Source organism: Gekko japonicus, unplaced genomic scaffold (genome assembly GCF_001447785.1).
Source record: "Gekko japonicus isolate JY-2015 unplaced genomic scaffold, Gekko_japonicus_V1.1 scaffold1397, whole genome shotgun sequence".
Taxonomy (NCBI): Eukaryota; Metazoa; Chordata; class Lepidosauria; order Squamata; family Gekkonidae; genus Gekko; species Gekko japonicus.
The window spans coordinates 74,983-87,183 of record NW_015170322.1 but is presented as its reverse complement, the minus strand read 5'-3'; positions in this window follow the sequence as shown (position 1 = coordinate 87,183).

The following is a 12,201-nucleotide window of genomic DNA, read 5'->3' as shown; positions in this document are numbered from 1 at the left end:
TGGCCTGATGTCACTTCTGGAAAAACCTGGAAGTAATGGCAGTTCTGTCTAGAAAGTGCCGAAAACTCTATGGTTATACTGTGGAGTTTCTGGGAATTCCTAGAGAAGACTGACATCACTTGTGGAAAAACTGCCAATGGCTGCCCCCCCATCCCCACCTCCCTAGTTTTCCGCTGATTAGTTGATAAATGATACTTCCTTTTCAGTTTATAGACTGAACAGACATGGAAATTAACAAAATGCTGCAGTCACTGACATATACTTACCATTCCACACATTATAGCATTTCAAAATGAGTCATGAACTCTTCTTCACTTTCAGTTCCCTCATACTGTCCTCCTTCAATGGGCAGACGAGCTAGACTTAGCTCTCTTTAAGTGCAAGTTCCCTTCTCATAGGGATTTTTTTTCTATTGGTCATACTGTGACTGTGTGTGTGATTATGCGCACGTGCACACGACCATTTACCACATTCCTAGTCAGTGACATATGGAAAAGGCACTTGCCACAAGTGTTTATTGTAAACAATGATACACTGTGTGGTGTAAAGGGTTTTTTAAATAATAACACTTTCCCATCACAGTGTACCTTTCTCCTCCCCTTTCTGAGGACTCTGGATGTTCCACATCCCATGAGTCAAATGCATATGGTGACCTTTCTGAACGAACAGATGTGTCATGTGAAAATAGAAAACTCCCCGTGGTGAGTGCATCACATAGGGTAGACCTACCAGAACCCAGGATGCACACAGGATGACTCTTAATTCTTAATAAAAAGGACCACCATGGGTGGAGAACAGGCTTAGCTAATGGTACCCCCCAAGTGCACTTTCCCCATACAGGTGAATGACTGCCACTCGACTATGTGCAAATCAGTAAAGAGCAGCCCTTGATGACATTGTTACATTTATTACTAAGCCTGCCTTTCCCAGCTGGTACTGCATGAGCCATCACTCAGTGTTCTTCTGTGCACAATAAGGACAGTTCCTCTCTAGACACCACCAGTCAGTATGCTGAAAAATATGCTAGTTTTACTGGCATGTATTCAACCATCTGCAGTCTTTGCAAAGCAAGACTTTCTCACTTGCCCCTCTTGCTTCAGCCTAATGAGTCCCTTGAAATTTTATTCCTGAGTGTCTGCAGTGGTGGGGGCAATCAATGGTCATTACCTCCTCTCCTGCAGATGGACATAGCATTCTCTCACAGGAACTGTGTGGTTGGCTACCCGGTAAATTAATGCCAAAATATCAATGTATGAAATAGAGAAATGTCAAAGCAAGAGATGTGGCATCATAGTGTGATGCCTCTCACACACAAAGATGTAGATCCAGCAGAGTGGGAGCCATTTTCCTATGGTGTACTCTCAAGTTGCTGGGGAGTGTGAGCAGCAAATTAAATAAACCTGTGTGCAGGGAAAATTTCATGTATCTTGTGCACCCAGTTGGCACTTTCTGAAAGATGGGAGTTGATCATGTGGCAAAGGTATATTCATTCATCCACAGCAGTGGTAACTTCCAGACCACTGTTCATGGAAAGAGGACCAAAAAGCATAACTACAGGTTGTAATTGATATGTATTTCTATATTAGTAGAGAAGGTGGAACAGTGTGACTTCTTTTACTCAACAAATATGATTGCAGCAACAAATGGGATCCAAAACCAACCAAACAACTCCCAAAATCAAAGGGATAATTGCCACTGTGATTGGCTATAAATATTTTACTACTTCAGCATTGGAACCAATAAGAAACAATAATATTTATAATGCCACATAACCAGCTTTGATATTTTGCAATTTCTCCAACGATATATTAAAATCACAATGTACTGTACATGCTGGACTTTTTTCCTGCTTGCATAATATGTCCTGACAGAACTGAAATATTACTCTGTTATTGATTTTGTTTCAGAGTTGGGTTATATTATGATTTTATTTTATGAACTGTTTTACGTTGAGGAAATAAAGAAATCATAACTTTTGAGAACAGCGTTGAACTTTTAGATTCCCCTGATGTTTTCCAAATTCCATCTTTTGTGCAGTACTAAATACCTGAAGGTAAAATTGGAAAAATGAGCCTTAAAACAACTAGTGTTTGGGGACACCATGTGCCAGGTCCATCAGGATGCTTTCTCCCTGGCTTTATCCCCGTACCACAATTTTTAGATTGTTGATCCTTTTATTCACTCCATAATGATAGCCCATTGATGTGTCAAGCCATGATCGGACTCATTTATGAGAGTGTTAAGTGATCAGGTATTTGCATTGGGTTAGATCCCCTCAAGTATTTCCACAGGCAGAGGAGTATATGCTCATAGAGTGGAATTTTCTCACTTCCCCCCTTCCCAGGTAGACTGAAATGCTCCCCACCCCAATTTTGGGGGGACATTGCATGCTGCTATGGGAGGAGGAAGGAAAAGTAATTTGCTCTCTGTGGCTGCATATCCCTCTGCCTGTCAAAATATTCCAGGTGATCTAAGCCTTTGTTTCCAGACTAATGATCCAGTCAATCTTCCAAAGGCCAGTTTTTATAGTCCATATTTTGGCAACTGAAATTCTATATGTCGATATCAGCAAGTGCTGTTTCTTTCAATTACAGAGCACTCTGTATTTCTGAATTAACTATTTAATCAAAATTGCAAAATTATTAGAGTCATTGGGTTGGATCTATCACCAAATGTATTTATTTATTTAGATTTATATACTGCCCTCCCCAATGGGCTCATGCTAGACCTCTTGCTCAAACAGAAACACTAAAAAAGATAGATCCAGGTGGGTAGCTGTGTTGTTCTGAAGCAGCAGAACAAAGTTTGAGTCTAGTGACACCTTTAAGACCAACCAAGTTTTATTCAAGGTATAAGCTTTTGGGGCATACAAAAGCTCATACCTTGAATAAAACTTGGTTGGTCTTACAGGTGCCACTGGACTCAAACTTTGTTCTACTAAAAAAAGAAAAGTCTGAAGTAGCCACTTCTAATAAGTCAAACTTATGGTATCTCCACTCACATTTCTGCTTGTCCAAGATGTTGTGCAACCAACATCTGGGCACTATAGTTTATAAGGAGGGAAGTGCTAGAAGTTGCATGAGATCTTGTGCAAGCAGAACTGCGCTAAGTCCATTTGTGTTTCTGCTTGCGCATTGCTGAAACTGAGCTGGGTTCAAGGATTATTTAATTCTGAGGCTCCCTCTCACAGTACTAACTGTAACTAATCTAGGCTGCAGCCTTCAAATTCTTGGTTTATTTGTAATGAGTGTCTCCATTAGGGTATCGTATAGCTTTATCTGATGTAAGTGTTGGACAAATTGTGGTCAGTTGAAACATTTCTGTATGTATTACACACTGCTTGCCATGCAATTAATTCCAAGTAGGTAAGGAGAACAGGGTTTGTATGGCACAGAGTTACCTAGCCCTTGCTAACCTTTTTAAACAGTAGTCAGTTACAAAGGCCAGATGAGCAAGGGATGAAACTGAATCATTTGTTAATTATTGGTATTTCAGTCTCCTCAGAATTCTTGGGAGAACTGAAACCACTTGAGACCATTAGAACATAAGAAGAGTCAATAGATCTCCACCGATTAAAAATACACACAAAATGGTATCTTACCCCTCAAACCATATCCAAAATATCCAAACAACACTCACCGTTATGCTGGACGGGCTGTGGTCAAATAGGCTCCTTTGCCCATTGCTGGTGGCTTTGCAACGAACTCCGCCCATTCTGGTTAGAAGTCCTGGAAAAAATAAAACAAATCACGGACATAGAACTTTCCTACACTCCGGAACATTTAATGTTAGAGGTCTGGCCGGAAAAAATTGATCAGCACCACCATAAAAGTATCCTAAAAACGATGCTCTATGCGGCAAGATTATCAATAGCCTCAAAATGGAAAAACCCTAAATCACCTACAAGTCAGGATTGGTTCCAAAAGCTCTGGGATCAGTACATAATGGAGAGCATAACTGGGAGATGCAATACAGCGAAAACAGGCCAGCCTGATCTGAAGTTTAGTGCAAAGTGGTTTCCTATACTTACCTTTTTGGAAAAAGAACGAATTGTGCCACCGTCTTGGGAAGACTACACCAAATGGCTATAAAGGTGAAGAACAGTAATCATCATAGTCAAATTATAAGAATATGACATATCATAGGTAAAATTATAGCCTAACAGATCAATTACTCCTACAGGCAAGAATGCGCTCTAACATCTACAAAGTCTTATTACTCTTTATCTTATCATCTGTAAAGCTATAACTTACAACTTTTACTTACAGATAGTCACATATTAGAAGTCATAGATATGAAATTGTATTGATGTAAAAATTACACTACTGCTCTTACTCTATATCTCATGTTAAACTTGAAGTGTATTTACATGCTATTATTATTTGTATGCAATCTTAATACTTCAATAAAAAATATAAATTGAAAAAAAAAGAAAACTTGATCAGAATCATGACCTTATATCATTAATTTATGGCATCACAAAATTGAAAAGAAGAAGAGAGAAGAGTACTCAGACCTAAGTCTAACCTCATATATGTAGCCATTCTGCATAGCTGGGATGTGTTGGTAGTATGTCGTTTTCTGCGAAATATGCTAACAGCGGGAGCCACTTGCGAACAAATCTAGGGTGGGACCCCATGTACCCTTTTGTGTGTGAACCTCATGAATCTGCCACTTTGTCCATCACATAGTGATCCCAACACTTATTATGCCATTGAAAAATGGATGGGGGATTAGGATTTTTCCAGGAGGCAGCAATGGAGAGCCGCGCTGCGGCTATTAGTGTGGCGGCTAGCTCGGAAATCTTCACTTCTTGGTCATTAATGGTGTGCGTCGAGTTAAGTAGCAGTATACCTGGGTCCAGTGGAATGTCTTTTGATGTTATCTTATTTATTTCTCCCAGAACTTGGGACCAGAGGGCTTGTAGAACTGAGCAAGACCACCAGCAATGATAGAAGTTGCTGGTGGAACTGCAGCCTTTCCAACACTTAGAGCTATTTTGTGGATGCATGTGTTGCAGCCTAGCTGGGGAGAGATACCATCTGGCTATAGTTTTGAAAAATTGTAATCTTATTTTGAAGATCCTCGACTTGTTAGTGTCATGACTCAGGTGGGGTGTCACCTGACGTTGCCACCACTCTGGATTTAGGTTCCCTTGAGAAGGCCCGGAGTACCCTCCCAAGACCTTCAGACCTCCCTTTTGGCCGAATAATAGGACCAGGCAGAGTGAAACAAGGAAAAGGTTTATTTTATAGGAGGTCAAACAACAAGGTGCAGAATAATAACAGTAACTGCTAGCCAGGCTCCCTGGGCCTAGTAGGCCTCTGATGGCACAGCCCAGATCATGATACCCCACCACCACAAGACCAAATCATGGGGTCCTTCCCTGGATCCCCATTGATGCGGTCTGCACACAAGATTTGGGCTGTGGTTTGCCCTTTCAACTCACTCAACATTAACATATAAAAACAATAAGAAACAGTAAAACAGTACTCTGATCAACATTAAAGAGAACACGTCAGGTTAATGAATTGCAGGTCCTCCGGGGTCAAAACTCTTCTCTAATGTCTGATCATCAGTAGTAGTAAGGCTTTTGCTGGGAATAAGTTCTAAATTGGGTCTGAACCCCGCCTTTGAGTTCAGAGGTTTTGGACCTTCTGCTTTTGTGTTGGCTTCAGATGGATGCCTGGCTACTATATCCTGTAACCTATACAGTGCTCTTTGTCTCAAATAGTCCAATTTTAGCCCCTGAAGTTCATGAAAAAGCTCACTTAGGACATGAGGGCAAGCTTCGTTTTGAGATATCAATGTAGCTACTTCAGAATAAATGGTGTTTTTCAAAGCTTCAAACACAGAAAGATCACTGCCTGTTTCTGGTTTGAATGTTTTTGGCCCAACTTTAGAATTCACCAGCAGCACGAGTGAGCTTCCGGTACGGCACAATGACTGGTGGCTCTCGGTTTGCTCTGAGCCACCCAACCCTCTTTCGTTCCTTTTTGAGTCTCCCAGCTGTCGGGAGAACTCGACCAGCTCTCCTGGAGAGAGGGCTGGAGCAGGGGGCTTTTTTGGGCCCCTCCCACAATCGGCAATGCAGGGGGTGACCAAAACTGCCCTGAAGTGGGAGCGATCAGTGGGATAGAAAATGGCCGCCATGTTCTGCCCAGACGCAGCCATCTGTTTTTAACTATGCTGAGATTTAAAACTTTAAATAACTGCAGCAATACAGAAGAAGAAGCAAAGGAAAGTGTGAGTACACTTACTTCGAAGTGCTAAGTGGAAAAGAAAAATGAAAAAAAACCCAAACAAATATGTTCAGATTCGAGAATGATAGCAGCGGCCGGGAGACATATGGGACTTAACTTTGTGTCTGTATTTTTTGGGGGGAAGAGAAGGACTATCTGTTGGCGTTTCTGCATTGTGCTGGTTTTGTTTATCGGCAAGGATTTATAAAAAGGACAATGGTTGGCAAAAAGATTGTAGAATAATGAGAACATTGTGGTTGGAACTTGAATAAATTGATTTGGAGAGTTAGCTTGAAATGGCGTGCGTAATGAGAATGGAGGAGGAGATTGATGAGAATATGGAAGTGGGTGAGATGACGATCAAGCAGTTTCTTAGAGTTTTGAAAGAGGTGGTTCAAAAAGGATGCGAAGAAGCATGTGCGAATTTACTGAAAAAAACGCATAACACAGAGAAAGAAACTGAAAAAAAAGAAGAGCAGGAGCAACCCACTGTGAAGGAGACCCCAGATGATTGGCAAAAGGAGAACAGTGCTTATTGTAAGGAAGAAAATCTGGGGATTATACAAGTGAAGGACTATGTAGAAACCTGTCAACTGAAATAGTAAGAAAGAGACCAAAAAAAAAAATTATCGTGTGCTAAGTTAGGACTGCCAAAAGAAAATAAACAACAGCTGAAAACTGAAAGAGAAGGAGACAGAAGGATTAAAAGAAGGAAACGACGGGCTTAGAAATTTAAAGGAGACAACAAAATATGGAAAACAGAGTGGCTGAAAACCAGAGAGGGGAGGCATGGAAATCAAGGAATACATAAAGAACGAAGACATGTAGATATGTTGAGACAGAAAAGTAGATTGCAGATGTTTAGGAGGAATAATAAGCTATATAAAAAGATAGAAAAACCGGTTTTCTTCGGACATATGACTAGATGGAAAAATGACCTTAAACCTACTTATTTATTTATTTCCCTTTTTGTTGCAAATTAGTGATGATTATGAAAGTTTTATTATGTATAAGTTAAAGATAAAAGATGATGGAAATATTAGAGAGGTTGAATTGTCTAAAGTCACTTAATTATGTTTGAGTTTATTAGAATATTATGGCTGAATATTAATTAATTTTGATAACAGTTTAATATGATTTTGGGTAATAATAGGATTTTTAAGTTAAAATTAATATAAAGGTTATTAATAAACTGTTAGTAAAAGTAAAATATTTAAAAGGTTCTAAGATCAACTACATTAAAAATAATGAATTGGCAGATTAATGGAATAATTGTTAATATAAGAGAGGTTTGAATATGGTGTTGTTAATTATTTAATTGTGTTTAGTGGAATTAGAAGGTTTTGCTGTGTTGTAATTAGGTTCTAATTAATTTTGATAATAGTTTAGGTATGAGTATGGTGGATGTAGATCAATTTTGGGTCGAATAAAGATAGATAAAGTCTTGGCAGACTATAATTGAAGGATATTGGTGCAGTTAAATGGAAAATTCATATTTAAAAAATAGTACAGCAAACTTCATAGTTAAATTTGATATAAAGGTTCCAACAAAGTATTAAATTAATATAAAGGGTGTAAAGATTGATTGAAAAGTAAAAAGGGTAATAAAAGAAAATGAATTAAAAATTTAATATTAAACCCTGTTCCCATACTGGAAACAAGGAGTTAGCAGACTACTGGAGGATGGATAAGAGTTAGAACCATGCAAGGTGAAGATAATGAGAAATATAATAAGCCAGTATGAATGTCTTATACTGCTGATATGAATTTGCAGTGTAGTTCTGAAAAGGTAGTATATAAACCTTAAAGGAAATAGAAATAGAAGTTTTTACTCAACACGGATTTGATATTAAGGCTGAGGATAAGAACAAAATATTCATTTTTTGTCTGATTTGTTTGTTACCCTGTGTTGCTGGAAAGGAAAAGCGCTGTCATAGGATTTTGTATGTAGTGTAGCTGATGATCTTGTTTATATGTATGATATAGGCTTACATTATAAAATCAAATAAATATATTGTTTTAAAAAAAGAATGTTTTTGGCCCAGTAGTAGGACCCATGGAATCTGGCATGCTACTAAAGCTCTCCAGGGAGTCTTCATCAAATTCTCGTCTCCTCCTATTTACTGTCCCTAGCTCACTATCTCAAGTGGCCTTACTACTCCCCCTTCCCTGAGGATGAGGGTCTCTCCCCTGCAGCAGCCTTCCTTCTGGAAGAAAGAACAACTTCTGCTCTGGCACGAGCCCGTTTGTTCCCCAGCCCTCTTCTTCCCTATTGGTCAATTTTGTCTCCAACCTCCCAGGGGCTTCTGAGAGTTGTAGGCCCAGCCTTACCTACTGCTAGCCAGGCTCCCTGGGCCTAGTAGGCCTCTGATGGCACAGCCCAGATCACGACAGTTAGGGTGGGAGCTCCAGATACTAGACCATCACTGTATTGGATAGATTTTGTTCCAAGCTTTAATGTTGGGTAGGACCTTCCTTTTTTCTGTATCCCATATGGTCTTATAAAGAAGTGAGAGCAGACCTTTCAATCCAAACGACGATTTGCTGAGAAGCAGCTCAAAGTTTGTTTTGGGCTGTGTGAAGGAGCCTGTTTCCTTCACTCAATTTATTAGACTCCCGAGTTGATAATATTTTAACCAAGAAACAGTGTCTTGCATTTTATCCTCAAGTTGTGTTTTTGACAAAATCTTTCCTCTGTCAGTTAAGTCCTGTAAGCTTCTGAAGCCAGATGTTGTCCACGATGCAAAGGCGCCCGCTTCCAACCCCGGCGGGAACCATGGCTGAAAGGTATAAGTGGAGAGTGGAGAAATTTTGGGGGCTAACAGTTGTTTCTTCAAGTCCCAGATTTTAATGCTTGAGGCCAGGAAGGAATTATTTCTTAAAGTTACTGGTCTGCTTGGTGGAGGCATCCATAAAACGTCTTGAAGAGTATATGGCGACACATATGACTGTTCAATGTGCATCCAATTTGTGAACAAAGTCTGCTGTAACATTTTTGTGATATTTCATAGTGCAGCTACCTGGTAATAATGGTGAAGCAATGGAAGACCAAGTCCACCCAATAAAGTCTGCCCGAGACCCTGGAGAACCTCTGCTAGTCAGAGAAGACAATACTGACCTCGATAGACCAATGGCCTGATTCAGTATCAGACAGTTTCACCTGTGCACCCATGGATCGGGGCGGTTCTTCACAGCTTTGGGACCACCAGCTTTGTTAACAAGCTTCACTGACAGTTGATTTGGCAAAACTCACGTCTTGGAGAGCCCCTTTCAAAATTCAACTTCCCTTGTCTATGATGCAATCCCATGCAAGAAAACACCCCATGATATTCTTGTACCATCAGCCATTCAAACAAACAGGGTATCTTGCCCAAGCTGCATGGAGGGAGCGGCCTGCCTTCCTATGTCTATCAAAGGCAATCGCGCTCCTCTTGCCGTGTTGGGAAGCTGCACCCTGTGGTGGCATGCCCATGTATGCACTTGGCTGCAGGAAAACCAGCATGCACCATCATTGAATGGGAAGATTCCACAAGCAAACGACAGGCCCACTCCTTTGTGGAATGTCTTCCACCCTGGAATTTTGTTATCTGTGCAGCATCTCTGAGGCTGTTTCCTCTAACGTTTCTTCAGAGGCTGAAGCAGGGCAATTGGATAAAAGTACAGGAGCAGTCTCAGATCTACTGCAAAAACCATAAGAGAACTTTTAACATACCAAATTCCAAATTAGTTCTGCTCACCCCCTTTTCAAAGGAAAATTCACAGCTTAGCTACCAGACCAGGCAAAGGCTAGACTGAGCTACTGCCCTGGCTGGCAGAGAGGAGAACCACAATACACATTCCAACGTGGCAGAACAAAGTTTGAGTCTAGCGGCACCCTTAAGACCAACAAAATTCAATTCTAGGTACAAGCTTTCCTGTGTCCGTGCACATGAAAACTTACCCCCAGAATTAAACTGTGTTGGTTGTAAAGGTGTCGCTGGACTCAAACTTTGTTCTGCTGCTTTGGACCAACACGGCTACCCGAAGAGCTGCTAAATCACCCACCTGGCAAGCACCTAAAACAAACTAGGGCCCCGGTCACACGGAGGATTTGCGGCGGGAGAGGCGCGAATGTCGGGTGGAGTATACGGGCACGATCACAAGGACACATCTGGCAAGCATAGCACACCCATCGCCAACCCGTAGCATCTGCTCGAAGATCTGGAGTTAAAAAATACCCGGGAAAGCCTACTAGCAAACGGTTTGCTACGGGCCATCGACAGAATACCTAGGTGTGATCGCTCAATTGCACTCCTCTCGCCGTGCTGACGTCCGCCGGAAACACACGTCGACAAACAAAACCCTGATTTGCCGCGGCGGCATCTGATCGTGTTCTGGTGCGTTAAATTGCGCCAGCACGAAAAACCACGCCTCCCCACCCACGTTATCTGGCCCGTGTGACCGGGGCCTAGATAAAATTATCCAGCTAAAAGCAGTGGATTTTAGTTAGGACTGACTTGCCCTATAGGTTTCCATGGGATGGACGGCCAAACTGGACATTGCAGTTTATCAATAGTCTTTTAAAAGTTTGGGAAATATAAAGGCTTCAAAGCAGTTCTGGCGAAACCCGATTGGTTAGGAGTGGTGGTGCCAAGGGAGAGGTCAGCCATCTCTCCTGAACAGTTTCCACAAGTTAAGAGAGAATGGAGCCGATTTCCCTCACAATGTGCAACCTGACCCTTATTCACAACTGATTTTCACAGAGACCCAAGGGGTTCTCCGTGAGCCTGCAGGGAGAACTCTCTTTTTGCACCACGCAGCAGAACAGCGTGGCTGTCTCAACATAAAACCTGAGAGCACAGGGTCAAATGTGCACCTGAAACACTGTGCCATGTGCTTTGAACAGACAGCAAGAGTTTGTCACACAGCAGCCTTGTCCCGTGGAAGTCTGCCGTATTTATTCCTCTTCCTCCAAGAACGTTAAGAGCAAAGTATGTAATTCTCGCCTCTTCTGTTGTATTCTCACGACTCTGAAGGATTAGGATGACAGAAAGTGACTAGTCCTATCAAGCAGAGGTCCATCAGTGGCTATTAGCCACAAGGTATAGATAGGATCTCTCAGTCTGGGGCAAGTGATGCACTGTATACTTGGTGCTTGGGGGGGGGGCAACAGTGGGAGGACTTCTAGTGTCCTGGCCCCGCTGCTGGACCTTCTTTTTTTTTTTTTAATATTAAAAATTTTAATACTACATCAAAAATACCAAATCCAAGCAGCTGCTGGACCTTCTGATGGCACCTCGTATTTTGGGCCACTGTGTGACAAGAGTGTTGGACTAGATGGGCCATTGGCCTGATCCAAAATTGGCTTCTCTTATGTTCAATGGTGGGGCGGAGATCTGAACCTGTCTCTTCCCAGCCCCTAGTCACTCACCACTACACCTCTCTGGCTGCCTTACTAATGCTAACACAGCCTCTTTCACAGTCAGAAACCAAGACTTGGTAGTGTTGTGGTTGCTTAGGTAAAGGTTTCCCTTGCTCGAAAGCCAGCCAGTCGAATCCGACTCTAGGGTGGCGGTGCTCATCTCCTTTTCAAAGCCGAAGAGCCAGCGCTGTCCGAAGACGGTTCCGTGGTCATGTGGCCGGCATGACTAAACACCAAGGCGCACGGAACGCTGTTACCTTCCCACCGAAGTGGTACCTATTTATCTACTTGCAATTTCTTGCTTTCAAACTGCTAGGTTGGCAGGAGCAGGGGCCAGAGTCTGGGAGCTCACTCCGTCACATAGCACCGGGCTCTCGAACTGCCGAACTACCAACCTTCCAGCCTGCAGTTCAGTTGCTTAGCCACCCCCCAAAATGGCTGCTGAACATCTCTCAGAATGTAAGTCACCTCAAGATCTCCATGGTCACTGATTTCTTAAAGCTGCAGACACTGCTTATATTATCTGGGGGGCTTGCCCCCCCCCCCCCACGGTCTGTC